We start from the raw sequence: 15,118 nt of genomic DNA, 5'->3' as shown, positions 1-15,118 counted from the left end.
TGAACACCCTTTTAGTTATATGGCGTTTAAGCTATTGTCTTTCTTTATTGTTAATATAAAGTTAACGTTACTGTACCTGTCAGGGGCCACCTGGTGTTTTTTTTTTTACTTCACTAGTATATCTGAACACGTTCAGCCACAATAAACTGTTGTGCAGTTGTAATACCAATGGGCATCAGGTGAGTGCAGTACAGGGAAAGTTATGAATTGCATTTCCGTACGTTGTCCCTCCCACTACAAACCAGGATGTTCACCAGTTACTTTTTCAGAGGTCGTTATTACACTTATTAAACTGCCATGGCACTGCAACCTGTTTCATGCTGTCCGCCTGGACGGATGTGGTCTAGTTAGTAAACAGCGAGGCTGAGCTAGAGCCCAGTCTTGCAACATGTGGGTGAAATCCACAGGCTGAAGGGTCTTATAATGTCCCATAAAAATGTGTCTGCTCCATTGCACAGCAGGCAAGCAGGTGTAAGAACTCAGAGGCAGCACATTCCCTCTTCAAGGAGTGAAATGACATGGGTGTTCCACATGTGTGGTCGGGACGAGGACCCTTGAGCCTCGACTGTCTCCTTGTCAAGTTGTTTTGGAACGGCTGATTTGCAGCAAACAGATGTATGCAAGGCGATGCTCCAGCTGAGATTTCAGAGCCAGATGTGTTTACACTTCGAGACGTAAGTAATGGTCTTCGGAAAAAGCACTGATTTCTTACATGAGTGAAAGCAGACGGCAGCAAGAACATTGTTGTGATAATTCTCTGTTTGATCCCGCTGGTTTTAAATTCTGTTGTTTAGGCAACGTGATATTTTTTTGCAGCAAAGTATTTCTAGCAACATGTTTTTAAGAACCTCATTGACTGTCTCCTCGAGTGTCCGTAAGTGGGATACCTTGAACGAAGCGTGCACGGTGGTAGGAAGCCACACTTCACCGCTACGGGACCTCTGGAAGCGACTTCAACCACACCGAGAGGGAGAAATGTAGAGCCCACTTAGCGAGGAAGAGACTGGCGGGCAGCAGTATCGCCACACTGTCCCGGGTGAAGGCCTTGGAAAGACTGACATCACACTTGGACGGGTTTCATTCCGAGTATGGGAGGGCGTGTGGTTGGGGAGGGGGGGCTTAGAGTCATCCGTGGCTCTTCTTCAGAGGTCTTTCATGGCCTTCGGGATCGCTCTCCGGGGCTTTGATCAGAGGTACACCAGCGCCTTCGGGATGTTGACGATTGAAAGCCGTGGCCTTGTGTCTCTGCGGCTGTGGGTCTGGCTTTTGGTTTTGGTTGTCTGTACATCCGTGGCGTTTAGTGCCTTCAGTCTCGTTTTTTTTGTGCCAAGGAAAACTAAGGAACTCATTCACATTTTTGGGCCTGAGTGTGGGAAGACGGAAACTAATTTATGAGGGGTGCAATCTTTGGTAAATGGGCAAACATTTAAAAAGTTTCATGCAGGACTTCTAAGGGGTTGTCGTCTCCGACACAGTCTCATCATTTCGGCCATTTTCCGACAACCAGGACACCTTGTGTTTGCTCTTATTTCCACCTTGAGGGTCCCATCTGGCACTCAGGCTTTAATTACGTCTAAGGATTATTATGTCACACCCTCAGGAAGACTTTAGCCTGATTGTCTTCACAGTTGTTTTTTTTAATTTCTTGAACCTCCATCAAAGATTTAAATAGGAAAAAATGCAGCTGTTAACTTAATGTTTTTACATCTTTAATTTCCTTTGATGGGTCCACCACTGGGGTTCCAGTTTCTCATCACAACCTCTAGGTGGCACTCAAAAGTAGGTTACTGCTAGGAAAGAGCCCCGCTCAGCACCTGTGGACTTTATTCGCAGGCAAAACGCCCACACTAATGAGCTCTTGATACGGAGATGGAGCGTGTCGTGGTAAATTTATTGCTGCTAAGTGCTGCGAATGATTTCATGAATTGATAGTCCAAGTTCTTCCCCTCTAATAACCACACATTTCTGTAAGAGGAGTGATGGATTTGCATGTGTTGTTCATAAAAATGCACTATTTTTAGACGGAAAAGCAAATGTGTCTTGTAGTAAATGTGAAATGGAAAATTAGATTTAGATTTACTTTTTAAGATTTCGTTTTTTTTTCTATCTTTAAAGCTTTCCCCGCTGAATAATAAGTCATTTTACAGTACAGAAATGAGAGTTCTCACCAATAGGACTTCCAACGACGTGGGGATGGTTGGCCTGCTCTCATGTGACCATCCGATCCCCGACTGTTGCCAAGTTGGAAGCGTTTTAGTCTGCCTAACATGCAAAGCAAGTCTGCTACGACACGATCTGTTCACAGGATGTCTGCTGACACGCTGAGGTCAGAATATTAAGCCTGGTTGCGATATAATGCAGCACTGTCATTCTTGCGACACAAGGCCAGTTGCCCTTTTTCGATTCTATTGCGACGAACACATCTTCAATTGATTTGTATCTTTCCCTTCCCTTCCCTCTTAAAACTGGATTCATGCCATTAAATATTGCATGTAAGTCACTTGCTGTAACACCCTTCCAAAAAGGTATGTGGGAACATGTGTTTCCCATTGTTTTATGAGTTTCTTCATGTGTTCACTTGGAACATGCAGACTTTCACATTTACTCACTAATCGTCTTCTGATTACTTCCCCAGAAGGAGTGACACCAGTGGAGCGTAAATGTGTGTAACCAGCTAGTGTGTGGCTCCAGTGGTCATTTACCTGCATTCAAATGTTTAATATCTAACCTGATGAACTGTAATCTAAAGGTCCGGATTCACTTTTCGACCTACAATAAAATACTTTTGATTTCATAAAAGCTCACTTGAACCCCGCAGAATCATTTTCCCGTTTCTCAGCTGCTTTATTTTCAAGCTCTTCCACGACGTGTTCAAAGTAAAACCGTTATCTTATCTATCTAGGGTTTTCACAAGTTCCTTTCCACAAGTCAAATTATGAATTATAAAAAAATGCCTATTTTCTGGCCTACACATCAAGATAAATGCTCCTTGCAGAAATGAGTTGAGTGTGTTTTTTCAATCTGCCCTGTTTTAGGATAAATGGTCTGACATTTTTAAGCCATGCTGTGATCTTTTTGCTGTCTCCCACAGAAGAGACCAGATTCAAACTACATGTATATCTCCATTCTTCCTGTTGGATAAGGTCCCTTCCAGAGAATGATGCATCAGAATTTCACAATATGGAAGGAGCTTCATGTCTCTTACTCTTGGTATGGTTTTTGATGAACATGGGTAGCTTTTAAGATGAACATTTTATCTTACGCATCAGTTGTTGCGTAGATTCCTGAAATCAGACAGACCTCGAGTTTATCTTGTGACCGATAAAATACACGGGGGCAGAGCGCGGATGAGTGAAATGAAACATGCTCTGGCTTAACTTAATCTGAAAACAGGATTGTTATAACGCAAGATTGTTATTAACAATTAAACTCCAAAAAAAAAAAGAAATATCTTGCTTGTCTCATTCTTTTGCTGTCTACAGTGAATTTACTGCCATAATTCTGACATGAAAATGTTCGACCTTGAGGTCTGTCACAAACAAGAAGGATTTGATAGGGTCATCTTGAGGATGATGAGATCGAGATTATATTGCTAAAAGATAAAGTATGTGTCCAAAAGGCGAAAAAAAGAAGAGGCGAATGAGATGAAATAAAGCACGTGTCAGCGTAGCATGCAGAGGATACCTCAAACTGCACCGAACATCTTGAAACGGTTGTTGAGTTCCGCTGCAGTCAGCAGTCTTTCAGATGTCTGATGTGTGCAGCAGCACACGTTAATTGTTCAACAAAGCCAGAATGTGACAGCCTTCTCTTTAGAATGGGTGTCTGTGAGTAAAGTGTTAACATTCTGCCATTTTCAGAGAGAAAAATGATCCCGCCGCTCACAAGTTATGTGTAAGTCCCGCCGCTTTCTACGATGAATTCCACGGCAACTTTAAGCCAAAATAAATAGCTCGTGAGCTCCAGCGGCATGGGGAATGAAAGAACAAACTGTGCCAGCAGGAATCACCTCGTTGTTGCTGTAAGAGCATTAACGCAGGAATTAGTGATCATAAAAAAGTTCAGTTGTGAGGCACGGTTCAAGAATTTGGCAGCTTGGTCAAGCTAATCTTTTTTTTTTTTTTTACCTTGAAGGAGCTGCATCATACAGTTCCTAAATTGTGCACATAATTAAAGGGACTTATTTCACCCGTGGTTCACCTTGAGCCTTGAATGCGCAGTTGGACTCACAAATATTATTGCATATCATATCCTACGCTTCTGGAAGTGAATTTCATTTCATTTGGCTGCAGAGAAACATCACATTTACGATCTCCCGTCAGAAGTGCAATAATGTAACCGGTTCTTAAGTTCTCTCAACAAATTAAATCTACCCTGATTTTAATAGGAGTGTGGTGAGAACTTTGTCCTCCTCGAGGGATCCCGGGGGTTCACTTTAGAGCTACAGCTCTTTTCCACAGCCAAGCTCCTTCTGATACTTTCCACCGTGCACATGGCGAATTCTGTGAACCGAAGAGTGCAGAGCAAACGGCCTCAGAGGCTTTCAGCTGCCTGCAGGCGGGTGCGACTTCTAAAAGGTCCAGGGAGAAGGGTTACAGAGTTATTGAGGGCCAAAGCTGTGTATTATGGTCACGCCTGATCTGAGGTTTCAATGCCACATTGTATCTCGTGTTTTTTCCAGGGCGAATGGAGACCGTCGGATGAGACGCGACACCGGACCTCCCACTGGTAATCACCGTGATGAATGGGCACGGCCTTCTCAGTGGGTGGCACGTCTCTCAAACGTCTGCTCCGACCAGAAGGCAAATACCACAGAAGTACCAGCCACGTGTTCAGCCAGCACTCTCTCCCCGAGGGCCACGGCACCAGTCAGGCCGAAGGGGAGGAAGGATCCATGACCTGATGTACAGCAGGTTGTTTCTTTAACTGTCCTGTGGAGGCGGATAAATGCTTGAACCTCTGAGCGCAGGACGACTTTCATTAGCCTGTCGGATGTGAATTAAGGCAAGAATCACACTTGTGTCGCTTCGAAGATGCCTGAAATGTTTTCCGAAATGGAATTAATGGATGAGATTTCAACTAAAGCGGAATTTTATTGACGTAATTTATTTCTACTGTTGATTTGACCGATTCCCCGACTCATCCGTCATTCACCACAGCAAGGTATTCAATGAAGTCTTTTCTTGCACCAGAAACGGTATTTGTCAGGATTTAGGACGGTGTCCTTCGGTCAAACAGAGAACCCTTAAGATAATTTAAAACAATGTTTAATAAACGGATGATAACCGTAAAAGTCAACCAATGAGCCGTAACTCAAATATGTTTTCTGGATGAGTTTAGCAGTGACGGTATTTTTAGATGAGAACATTGCTATTAACCCTGGTTAATAAATCTGCCCCCTTGTTGTCGCTGTTGCTCGGAAACTCGTTCTCGTCCTGTCATCATGCCACACAACGTTACCCAGCGACAATAACTCTGATTTAAAATGTTCACGTGTGCTTGAATGAGCTGAAATAAAAATGACATTTGAGCCGCTGGAGGAGATAGAGCAGTACGACGTTGGCCTGGTCTAATGTATAAGCTGTAGATGGCCGATTATTACAGGGAAAACAGATATTGAACATTTGACCGGGGTGAAAAAAAAAGAAAGACTCTGAAATGTCTCCTTAGAGTTTCATTTGAAATGGATTTTCAGCTGTGGACTCTGGGAACTCCTGACAGCTGGCTAGGTAGCTAGCTAACTATGTTGAAATAAGGTCAGGGATCCTCTGTGTGATGTGAAGCGATGAAAAGTTGGCTGTTGGCTGTGGAGGCCGTGCTTGTCTGCATTCGTGCAATGAAAGAGACGGCGCTCCGAGCTTCAGTGAGGGATTAAGTGTTCCTGGAGGGGCTTGTTTGCTTCAGTTAAAGCACACAACGCTCATGCTCAAGGTTCAACCTTTCAGCCTGAAGGGGGTCTGCACTGTCTCAGAGTGTTACATCAAAGATCAAAAAGGGATTCTCGGTCAACGTTTTACAGTAAATTCACAGTACAACAGAAGCTGATTTGAAACAGTGTTGCATGGATTAATTCGTTCGACATTGCAAAAAAAAAAGTGACCAAGAAGTAATATCAAGACGAATACACGCGTCCTCCAATTAATGAGCCTTTTTTCTTTTTCTCAATTCAAAAATGATATGGGTCGTTTTTCCTCCTTTACAGAATCTAATGGGAAGAGAATGTGATGCAATTAAGTTCGAAGGCAGTAGGAGAAAAATGGTGTTTTTTTGTATTCCATATGTGTGTATCATTGGTATTACATCCTCCATAAGGTTGTGTTAAACAGGGATATTTCGACTTTGCTGATACAATTTATTTAATAACAAATTTTAAATTCATTTTACTTTAATACATCCGTGCTGCATGTTAATGGTAAGAATGCCCATAAATGCAAAACGAACCAGGTTGATGGATACATTTATAACAGAAATCACCTGTTGCTTATTTGACGTTGAGGAGTTTCACCGTCTGCTTTATTCCTTTATGTTCACACTAGTACTCAAAACACATGACAGATTACAATTTCTGAACATACTGTACGTTCGAGCTTGAAATCAAGTATTACAAATGAATGGAATGAATCCCTGCAGGGGGAGAAACATGTCCAGCTACGTCGAGCACATAACATCTCTCTCCGAGTGGTCATTATAAAATGTAATAATTCTTAATGCCTGACATGTTCTTGACTTCGGTTTTTGTTCCTTAGCTTTTGTTAATGGCACAGCAGAGCCGGCCCTTCTCAGCACATCAATCATTGTTGAGTGTTGCTGGTACAGGGATCACTTTGCAGCTGCATTCGAACAAGCTTTAGTTCTGGCTGTGGAAGCGCAAATGCTGTGAGATAAACAGAGGGGAATGATAATCTGATGGCGGAGGAGTCGGCTTTGGCTTCGATCAGGACGAATCGCACCGGAACCAAAGATTCTATGAACAAAAACTGAAATCTCAACCATGATTCTTTCCCAGCAAATGCAGATGCCGGTGGTCTAATGGAAAGTTGGTGAACGTGTCGGTTTTACATTCCTTTTGAAATTGAACTATTAAAATGGTCCAAAGCCGAATGGACTATTTCAATCTCATAAACACCAGACAATGGAAAAAAACAGTGTTTGTCTGGATGCTGAGGTGTTGTCTTCAACCATTCTTCCATAACGTCCATAATCACAGTTCATAACTGAAACTACCTCATTCTTTGTAATGATACTCACCTACCAAAACAGGACAAATAGGGATACACATGGGATTAATCACGGCCTCTAACGGATTCAACTGCCATTTCTTCATTTTTTTCCCCATATTTTAACAACTTAGATTATAGGGGAAAATTGCCGGAAAAATGTTCTTTCTTTTTCCAAGGATAAATAAAATAGAATCCTTCTCATTGACTTTTGAAAGTGAATGCACATTCACACGCGTTAGAGGGATTGAGAGAGTGTACATTTTACGGAGGATCCCAGGCACTTAGTTAAAAGTTGTTTATCTCATCAATTTTTTCACCTTTTAACCAAACTGCTCCATCAAGCACTTTGTATCCACTATTTTTTTTTCACAAAGATGACCTTATTCTCACCTCCCCTCCAATCATATACTGCAACCAGTGATTTAATAAATAAATAAAGAACACAAATGCTATATAGCCGCTGGAAAGGGAAAGCACAGCAGGTCATTTTTGGTTTCGGTCCATCTCGCCATGTGTTTTCACTTCATATTGTTTTGATTTGGGAAAGCAAAGTCCGCCGTCAGAACAAAAGATAAGAGTCATAAAGCCGAGAAAGAAAACCCATGAATCAAGCTTCTTTTCCAGCGCAATGATAAAGTATTGTATGAATCTGCGGACCACATGGTAGATAAATCCTCCGAGTGTACCTGAGGAGGCTCGGCGTGTACGCAGTGCCTGGGTGGAGAGGCGTCAGGTACTTGAAGGGTGCAGAATATGATTTGTTGCCCTAATTTCTTCCAAATAACAACAAAAAATGACATTCTTTAATGTTTGCATAGTTCTTTGATGGAAAGCTCCTTTATGCGTTTGTGGATTTGTTCCAGGCTCTCTGTTGTTTAACCGGTGATGAGTTCTGCACATGGTTCACTGTCTGTTAATAATAATAATAATAATTACCCCCCTGAGGATGTTGCATTGTTAGAACAGCCGTATTCTTTTTGATTCTACACCAAAGTAAACCGAAGTACAACTATCCGCTGCTGCAGTCTGATCATTGCATAAACAATCAGGAAAAACCCCAGATGGAATATAAAAGTTTTGTGCAATATTTGCCAGACTCCAACTGACCTAAACATGCTTTGACCGTGTAGTGAAGATTGCGTTTATAGTTGAAACCCAGACAACAATCACATTGGAAGAAGGCTCGTGCTCTTGTAGGACGGTTGTGTACAGTGACACCAGCTCAACATTTCACAATCACTTTTGATTATTTTCAGCCAACCTTCCTTGCAGACACATAATTAAAGGCCTTACTTTGGTTACTGGGAGCTTTGAACACAGTTAAAGGTTCAAAAAGACTCCTTGCGGCTCTAATAGGCACCAAAGCTGCATATTGTGTTGCAGCTACCATGCATGGGTTGATCATTAGAAAAAGGGTTTTTGGGCTTTCAAGATGTCGGTCACCGCAAGCGAAACCTCAGTGAGTTTGAAAGCCAATGAGTCTCAGATGGTAACGCTGAGGTCATGTGGCTTTTCTTCGAGTCCCCAGAAGAGGAAACGCTCCCGAGGGCCACCGTGCATGCGACAAGCAGTTGTTGTCTCACTCAAGGTTGTCGTTACTATCCCAGTAGTTCATTTTAAGTCTGACTGCTTTGTTGTGACCGACGGTTAACGTGCGTGATCCCTGAACCAGACATGGACGTTAGAAAGAAGAGCACGGTGACAATATCTAATCAACAAACAAATAGCAATTTTAAACATATATATATTTTTGGTAAGAATGCAGTGTTTTTATTACTCAACAGATCAGATTAATAACACAACCTGAGTTAATGTCTGAATCAACCAACATCCACAGGGTATTTTGAACTTTGAAAATAGCTGTTTGCAGGTTTCCCATAATTGGATTTAATGTTGTAGGCATGTGTATAGAGCTCTGCTTGAGATTAGATCAAAGGAAAAAAATGGACATTTTATTCAGTCACATGAATAATCTTTTTTTTTTATGCATTGGATTTTAGTTTCTGTGGAGGGCATGCGTTTTTACAGCGGATTTATTACCACTGTCACATTTAAGTGGATGGAAGTAAAATATATATATTTTAAATGTCTCGTTACAGAATGAGGTTGGAATGCTTCAGTATCAAGCAAAAGGGGAAATATGGATTCTTCTATGTTTCTGTTATCTGCCATCTGTTCGAAGCTCAAAGAAAAAGTCCAGCGTTTTAATGGATCACATGTGAACGTTTTTTCTGTGTTTTCGCGGCAAAATGTTTTACGATAAGGGAGCTGTTGTGACAGGTGACCAGAGTGGTTGACATGTGTTGCATGTGGCCGTGCAGTAAAATGAAAGATGGAGGTGAGAAGGTAAATCATGTCTGGGAGTCTACTTTGCTTTGTATATAATTCACACGAATGCAGTTTTCACAAGCATTATCCTCCCGATGGACACAAAGGATTCCTAGCACGGTGCAGCTGAAAAGCCCTTCTACACGTGGATGATTTCCTCCTTGCACGGCTTTCATCGCAATTTCAACCAAAAGCTGCATGGGAAAAAGAGAAGAAACACACAGAAAAACCTCCCCCCTCAATTGTGAAATTAAGTTCTCCTAAACGGAGAAAGTTGAACCATTTGAGCAAGATTAAGTACACAGTTCTACTTGTGATGTATTGCACATACAGCTCATGAGCGAGGCGGCTACTGACTGATTATGAGCCATTGCTTTCTCCCTTTGGTGCAATCATCTGAGCTCCACACCTCCTGACTCTTGTACCAAATCTTCTGTGACTCTGCCAAAATTATGTTTGGATTTTTTTTTTTAAATCCTCATGTGTAATTTTCAACCCAGTCTCACAGCAAAACTTTTAATAGCTAGTTGTGGACCAACATGGTATTCTCACTCTTTCTCCCCAAAATCGGGTCAATACTAGGTTTCATTTCGGCCCATTCATTTACATTGCCTTGCAACTACGTCACTAGAAACTAATAAACGGAAGGTCTTCCACATTCTCTGATAGAAGATTATGAAAATATAACTTCTCGCTAGAAATGCCATCGAAATGCATACAAATGCTGATGCTTTCTTAAAATTAATGTGTCTTTCACAGATAATAGACCGACAGTCCGCCATTTTCTTTTTTCTTAGCTGAGGGAAACTTGATAGTCACGTGACCTGGTTGCAAATAAAACGTTCTATTGTTTTTACCCAAAAAGCGGGAGAGTACCACATTGTTCCACAACGTAGCTATTACACGTTTTGCTGTGAGACTGGGTTGGTCATTTTAGTCCACTGCCTTAATGAATCTTTTACAATGAAATATATACAAAAGGTTCAAACAGATTGTATTGAGGTATTGCAGTTGATGTTATCTTTTATTATCTGCACTCCTAAATAAATTTGCACAATCACAACTCAAGAAATTGCTCAGTAAAGACTGGGAGACAAATGTGGTGTTATTATCGATCATGTGTGTAAACAAGAAGTCCCGGTAGCATCTTTTGCTCAACCTTTGTATTTTGTAAATATTCAAGCAAAGTGTCAGAATAGACGTAGAACGACTAGATGTGTCAAACATATTCTACATGTGCTTTCAAGGCATTCTTCTCAAAATAAGACTTTTCTTGCTTTAAATTCATGAAAACTGCTGCGATGACACACACACACACGCGTTGTCGGTTCAGAACATATTTTTTCACATTGAGGTTGAAAGTGATTTGTCTGTATCTCACCCAGACGTTTCTGCCACAATAGATCTCCACTGACATCCTCTTTCTTTGGATAACAGCATTTGAGACTCGTGGTTCACCCCAGAAATGTCACTGAGGAGTTTAGGGATCCACCAAACAACTGCTTTTGAAACTCAAAGCAGCTTCTCGCACAATTGTCGGGATGAAAGTTAAAACTGCTGCTCATTTTCTTTATTGCTCTTTGTATCACTCGCTCACAACTCGGTCAGTGCGTGAAAGGAGGGTTGCGGTTCTGCGTTCATGACAAACATCTGGCTTTACAGCAAAAACACGTCCATCATTAAAAAATTGCTTTAATTTTCTTCCCTTCTCTGGATCTACCGGAGGGCATTTTATTTATTCATTGTTCAGTTAAGTCTTACATGGCTGGAGCCTCAACAAATTGTAACTTTGTTTTGAAAACTACTATGTAAATAAGATTATCATTATGATGGTATATTTGTTAGTTTGTGGAAAATTTGCCATTTAGCTTATCCTCATGTAATCCGATGCATGACATTCTGGCATCCACATGTGCTTCTTTATTTGCTACTGAAACATCGTAGCAGAGGAACCATCGAGGCTTATTTTACGCCGTAAACTGGTCCCATTTAGCTAGAAAAGAGTACGAACGGAGGGAGGTTGCATTGGAAAGTACCAGTTTGCTGACTCGCAGCCATGACGACCTGCGGGCCGTAGCCCCGCCCCCGGGTTGATGAGTGCACGGGCAGCTGTGCGAGTGGGCTGCAACGGATGGACCTGTCCAACGGATGAGGCCGCATGTCCTCAGAACTGGGGAGAAAATGATGCGTGTCTTCTTGGGAGGCCGTCATGCTGCAAACCGTTAATTAAAGTGATATTCGGGCCTTTTGTATGACATAAACAGACACAACTGCAAAAGCAGAACCCTTTCCTTTCCCTGTCAAATAAAAGCTCTCCTTTAAAGGCTTGGAAGAAATTCGGCATGCAAGCCAATCAAATCAGAAACGCTCGAGCAGCATATTGTGGATGGTTCTGTGTGATTTAGCTTGTTTAGCAGAGGACGGCGTGCGGCTCCGGCAGTACTCTACCAGATGGCGTTCTTTGGTTCCATGAGGTGATTATTAAAGCATACGTTTCCAACAGAGGTTTGGTGGCTGCTGTCAAAAATGTGTCTAATGAAACCGGGCATCTTATTATTATTTATGTTATGAGGTTTGTGTTTCTCACAGAGAACACATGATTACCTGCACCAACGGGCCTGAGGTACATACCCCGGGGAAAGAAACACCTACATATGTTTTAGTTATGCATCTTAGAGTCATTTCCTGTACCTAATTAACATCAACGTGTTATTGTCAGATTCAGTTCTTTTCAGCAGAAGGGACAGAATCCCCACTGGTGTTCGTTCATTATATATCTGCACATTTTGATTCTTCATTGCTTAAGTCACTTATTAACTTCTTTGCACGTGGGATTTACCAGTTATTTCTCCTTTAGAGGATCATTGGCTCTCTCATAGACAGTGAAATAACAGAACTGGATGGATTGGCACGAAACGTGGTACAGATATTCATGGTCCCCAGATGATAAGGAGTCACTTCACCTCCATGAACTTCAAATTTGAGGTTCTGGTTGAAAGGTCTTTCGCTTCAGGTATTCATGAATTATTACAACTTTTGTGGTCATCACCAAAATCAAACATCTAAATGATTTAAATCTTTAAATTACAATCCATTCAAGATAAGGGCTTTTACTATTTTCCTAATTGCACCGTGTGTTAGGTGCTAATTAGCAAAAATTTGCGTGACAGGTCAAATAAACCCTTGCATCGTCATCCAAGCAATGTTGGGCCACTTGCATGGCGATAGACTGGGCCTCTGCCTTAGAAATGATGTCTGAGCTGCATGTTAACACTTCTGCCTCCCACCCCTACTCGATCGTTGATAGGAACCAGCTGTCTCCTTGACAGCATAGCTCCAAAAGAGCTGCCGACCTGTCTTCCCCAGGCTGACGGGTATCAGATATTTCCTGAACAACAGCAGTTTTCCAGCAGGTGGATTTTACTAGAAGTAAACAGCATTGTTTGTTTTTTTATTCATGGGTTTATTTTTCGGCCTCCTGTAAAAACCATGCAGCAGGTTCATAGCCACACCTCCATCAATCATTAAAGATACTGCGAAATAGTTCACAACACACACAGCGGCAGAGTTGTGTGATTTACACGACTGTCTGTGGAGATTACCCTTCATAAAAGACAACCGAAAAATAAAAATAAGCATCGAAGAATCTCCCCAGTGTCCGGGGGTTGACGTGCATCTAACGAGCACGCCTCTGACTCATTGTGGATCAATAAAATACATCAAAAACACCATCATAATTACATTTATGCTCACGGTTACGGACCTTTGAACCACTTCCATGTGGATCAGCATGGCCATCATAGCATGTATGGTTTCTTCTTTAGGTGCAGTACATTTTGACCAGATTTTTTTTTTTTTGCAGTTCAGTTCAGATGTTCTGAATGATCTCAATATTTACAGTATCTTTCATTTTTACTGCTGACGGTCTCATGGATATCATTGTGTCGAATTTCTTGGAAGCTAATGCATTGAACATGGCTCAGCTGCAACAAATCAACTCCACAGCTGAAACTATAATAGGTAAAACTTTTTTATGTTACATAGGCAAAAATATTCCTAAACTTTAGGACTTATCGATTCCCCATGGTTGACAAAATATGTACCTGCCATTTTCCTGAACACAATTCTTTCGGACGCTTTTCGTGACCGCAGCTTAAATCAGCAGGGAGCAGCTGACCGCTCGAGTGACCTACAACTTGCTGGTCTTAAGGCCACTTGGACAGGGCCCCTGAAACTAAGGAGATTCACTCTGTCACATAACTGCCTCACAAACGCACTCACACATGGGTCCTTGGTTGTTTCCAAACCGTCTGTGAGAGAAGCTGAACATCCTTGTGTATTAAAGTTCATACTTTATCTCCCGAGCGGTTAGAAGGACGGCGCGATTGCTGTGTGGGCGTACGTGTCGTGAGTTATGGACACGGTGCAACGCCAAAGAGAGGAGATGCCTCCCACATGGCCTCTGATTAAAAAGGCCCTCCTCAGCCGGCTGCAGGGTCCGCATGTCCTCGGGATTGGGCCCTCGGCTACGAGCAGTGAGGCTGGTCTCTCTGGGTAGATGTAACTCCACCGTAATGGCTCACTATTATAGACGCATCTTCCTGTAGTGATTATGAAGCCTGACACAAAAGGAGCTTCTTACAAACCCTACAAACACTGCTGAAATGAGTTTTTGACTTCTCTTTACTTTATACTGCTACTCCACCATCAGAGAGTGATTTCCACTTCTGTCATGGTCTTATTTAAACAGCCTTTCCCTGCAAGGTCAAAATGTCTTCCCCTTATGTCCCATTAATAATTCTGTTATCGCCGGATTCATCTGTTGACCATTTCAAGGGGTCCTGAGCCCCAGGTTGAGAACCGCTGGACCACCTGGCTGTGTATAAAGAAAGTAACTATCTAGTAGCTGCTCCTTCAACTTGCTACCATTGTGACAACGCTACTTACACACCATAGACTGACAGCGGAATAGCATCAGCCTCACTGCTTCTGATTGACACAACAAAATGTTGGTCATTTTGCATGCAATGTCAACACCTTTCTTTCCTTTTTGCAGATTGTGTAAATGCCATGCAGTCAGTATGGTGTGTATGGGGCTGTGTAACTGCAGTTTTCTCACTTAAACCTTCTTGTAGCCGTAACCAAACCACGGCCATAGTTTTGTTATCAATACGCCTTGCTGTGAAATTGTGTACTTTCACTTGAATCCTATCTTCATGTGTCCTTTAAATGTCGCTGCGTCCGCTCTCTCTGTGAGATACAACCTCTTTGTACGTCGCGGGCTGAGTGGTTCCGTTCCAAACGTAGATAAGCTCACTTCAGAGGGGCAACAATTGTCAGTGTGGCAATTAGCATGTCATTTACATCAATAAATAGCTCTGTAATGACAATAATACTGAATAAATACAAGGAAAAAGGTGTACTTGCCTTTCTAATGTGTCACATGACATGTTGCTTGATTTTCAATAAACAACTTGTTCATGCTGCCGCTGAACAACGTTGTCTTTATGTGCTTTTCTGTTTGCTTCTGTTTCTGGGTCTGTGTTATTTTATGAAAAATAGCTGTATTG

Source organism: Gasterosteus aculeatus, chromosome X (assembly GCF_964276395.1).
Source record: "Gasterosteus aculeatus chromosome X, fGasAcu3.hap1.1, whole genome shotgun sequence".
NCBI lineage: Eukaryota > Metazoa > Chordata > Actinopteri > Perciformes > Gasterosteidae > Gasterosteus > Gasterosteus aculeatus.
The sequence above is the reverse complement of the archived record's forward strand: the minus strand, read 5'-3'. Positions refer to the sequence as shown.